This window comes from Ctenocephalides felis, unplaced genomic scaffold (assembly GCF_003426905.1).
Source record: "Ctenocephalides felis isolate EL2017-DRISC unplaced genomic scaffold, ASM342690v1 CF-g0.4_SCAFFOLD_02240, whole genome shotgun sequence".
Taxonomy (NCBI): Eukaryota; Metazoa; Arthropoda; class Insecta; order Siphonaptera; family Pulicidae; genus Ctenocephalides; species Ctenocephalides felis.
Genome location: NW_020538394.1, coordinates 3975 through 7948, shown reverse-complemented (window position 1 = coordinate 7948; position 3974 = coordinate 3975).

Genomic DNA, 3974 nt, shown 5'->3' with positions numbered 1-3974 from the left:
GTAATATAAACCAGTTATTTTTATAGGCCTACACAAGAATATTTATTACTCAAGGCTATTCCGACTTGCTGCAAATTTACTTTCAATATTTTACGTTCGAAAATAATTTGTTTTACTCCTATATAAGTAGTTATTATATTTTATGTGTCTTAATGTGTTCAATCCTAAAAATGCAAAATTGCACATATTGCAATTAATAAGCCATTTATAAAGACACAATTTATTAACTTATAAATCTTAAATTTATTGCAACTACATAAAGACGTTTTTTTCTAATTCATTGCTCTTGATTTCATTAACGATATTTATTGTATAATTAATGCTGATTGAATATTAGTAATAAAAGTAATAAAAGTATTTATATATTAAAGTTTCCATAAAAATATTTAATAAAATTGGTGCCTTTATTAGCTATTTTTATGAAACTAACTTCAATAGTTTATTTGTCCAAAAAAAAAACAGGAGGTAGACTTAAAAAGAAAATCTAAAGACAAGATATCAATAAGTTTTAAAATCAGTACTTGTTTTACTGAAACAGTAGGTGCTATTTAAGGAAGTAAACTTATTTTTATCTATTATCCAAAATTTAAAATACTTATCCAAAAAAGCTAGGACATAGGCTTACAAGAAAAAGTGGCACAATCGCACCCAGTCTTTCTTAATTTTGTCTCACTGGCAATATTAAGTAATATAGAAAAAAATGACTCTAATCTAGCTCTAACTAATTTATAAACTTATTAAAGAAAAATATTGTTCGTCCAATTTTGAACTTAAACCTTTGACACCAAATTTGGTAAAATAGTGTATAGGTGTTTGTGGGCCAAAATTTGACCTTCTGACGATGTTGTCTTAAAAATCTGCATCGTTCATTTATAATTAGCAGATTTAAGTAATTTTTCTTGTCTGCCAAAATTCTTGGTTTGTTCACCAAAATTCTTGGCCTAATTTGGAAAAGTCAAAAACTGTTCGAAGGGTAACAATTGGAACTTGTAAAAGACCGAATTTCCGTTTTTTGTAATTAATCGTAGAAAATTTTATTATTGACGTTTAAATGAACGACGAGGAATTACCATATGCAACTTCCTCTGAGACTCATCTCCTAATTTTTTTCTCCTGGGAATCGATTACCTAATTTTTCTCATCTCAGTCTATAAAACCAAACTATTTCAACCAGAGATGTTACACTATATACATTAAACAATTTTATAGTTTCTGCGTGTCTATAACAAAAAAATCGTTACACGAAGTAACTCGGAATCTAATAAGAAATTACTTTTTGTTCACACTTAATTGGTGAGAGTTTGATGTTACATAGTGTTACGAAACTTTCGCGATAGTTACCTTGCGGATTGTCGAATATTTGAGATTATTGAGAAATACAAAGTAGCAAAGGTAAAGATTTTTTTCAAGAATTTTTAATTAACTATGGAATACTTAAATTTAAACAGTTTTTTGATAATATGATTAATGACGCTTTAATTTAAATTAGAAGATGTTTTGAAATGGCTTGAAGTTGTAGACATTTATTTGCAATAAATTCTCTTATGCATATATAACTCTGTATATATTACATATTTATATGTTTACTTATAGTTAAAGTCCTTCTACATATTTAGTATTTTATTTGTTGAATTAAAAGACTGTAGTATTTTTTTTTCATAGAATATTTAGTTGATCGTAGATTGTATAGTGCGCATATGAACAGAATTTGACAAATTTATTCACTTAAGATATGAACTTAAGTAATAATGTATAATAAGTAATTAGTAAGAAAAATGTAATTAAGATATAATAATTACAAAATATATAGCTTGCATCATAATAGTGATATATAAACATGAAGTACTATTTTATCCTGAATAAGTTCAGCAGTTAAATAGATCGTCCCTAAAGACATTTCTTCATGTAGCAATTATTTATTAACAATTTTATACTCTTCATTATTAAAATTGTGTAAGTTCATAAAGGACAAAACGCCTAACCGCAAATTAACATAGTTCCACGGTACATTATAATAAGCATTTGATCTGAATATGATATTTCATGGTGCAAGTTTTATATTTATGGTTGAAAGTGTTTGACACGATTACCTCGATCGACTTACTGTTCTATATAATGTTCATACATTATATTAATACTAGAAAGATAAACCTACGCAATATTATGAAATACAAAGTACATAGATACATTGATACTTTATTTCCAAACATTTAAATTTCTGGTAAATTAATAAAATTAGCAGCAGAAATCCTTGATATTAAATGATCAGTCTTACTCCCAAGTTTGTAATTGCATTTACTTTTTATTAGAGAATTGTAGAAAAAGATTCAAAAGTAACCATGAATTTTGAAAAATAGTTTTTATACAGGGTCATCTAAAAAAACATTTTTTTAAATGTTATAAGAAAACTATTAGATATTTTCTCTCACTTATTTTTTATTCGATAGTACAATCCTTAAGGTCAATAATAAAAAATAATTAAAAAAACACTAGATTAAAACAAAATTAAAAAAAAAAGTTTGATGGCGGACCCTGTGCTATTTTTTTACAATTTTATGTAAATACAATTATGATTTATAATTTGCACTTGCGCCCTTATTATCAGAGCTTTTTTGAAAGAAAACCCTTACAGCAAAAAGTTAACAGTTAGATGTATTTTTTAATTTCTAACTAATCTAAACTATATACTATACTTAAAGATAAGCCCCCCCCGTATTATGGAGAGAAACAGTATTACGCATGATCGTCCTAACAGGGTTCTAATTTATATTTAATTTATATATCTTATATATAAAATTCTTCTGTAATAATGTATAAATTGATACTCCTCCTAAACGATTATTCGGATTTTAATGAATCTTTTCAGAGTTTGTCGAGGGAAATTTTCAGGATGTGATGAATTATAAAACTATAGTAATATTGTAGAAATAAATGAAAAAAATTGCAAAATACAGCATATCATTGTTTGACATTGAAAACATTTCGACACTTGAGAACTGTCATCTGCCAAAAATGTCGATTCACTTGAAATTTGAATTTAATTTAGGCTAGCCTAGGCAATATTAATATATAATATTCACATTCATGATTATAAATAAGAAAAATGTAATACCTACAATATTATTGCCAAAAACCAGCTGAGATGTGCCAGAAATTAGAACAATATAAGATAAAATTGCATATGCATTATTTTTGTAAACTTATGCATGTTGTATTTTGCTTTACTTTACTAAATTATTTAAATACAAAAGAATATTTCTACTTATTGAAAAGATGATTTAGAATTTTTTTGGAATGTAATTTAGAAATTGTATTTGCCAAAAAGCTACTAATTAAGGGTACGCGATCATAAAAATTACTGACTATTATATAATATATAAATTACTGAAGCAATAATATTGGTTGGAAACTAGTGGGGTGGGTGGCATCGTGCCTTAAGGCAAATTGCTGGAACTTCCCGTACCGTAACGAAATGTTCGAGGAATAATGAATGTTTTCAAATAGATTATTAAAAATTAATATTGTAACATTGTCTAATATTTATAAGAATTATATAAACTGAATTGCAGAGTTGAAATTATTTGTTTAAAGTATATTAGAACTATAGTCAGAATTAAAAATAAAATCTGAATTATTTTCGATATACAAAAAATTAAAAAAAAAAAAAATAAAAAAAAAAAAAAAAAAATGGTACAAAATTTTTTTTTCCAAAATCAATTATTTTGTTAAGACAAGCAGAAAGTTCTTTGAATCAATTGAATCGGACGCTTAGTTCTCTCAAAAACTGCCATTTTTTGTACATTTAGCTCTGTATCTCCGAAATGGCTGGGCCTGCCTTTGCGAAAAACTAATAACCCTTTCTCCCAATCATTACTAATGGAATGTTTTTTAGATAATTCAAATCGGATGCTCCGTTCTCTCAAAAACTCGATTTCTATTTTCTGCACTCTTTGCTCCTTATCTCCGTAACTGCT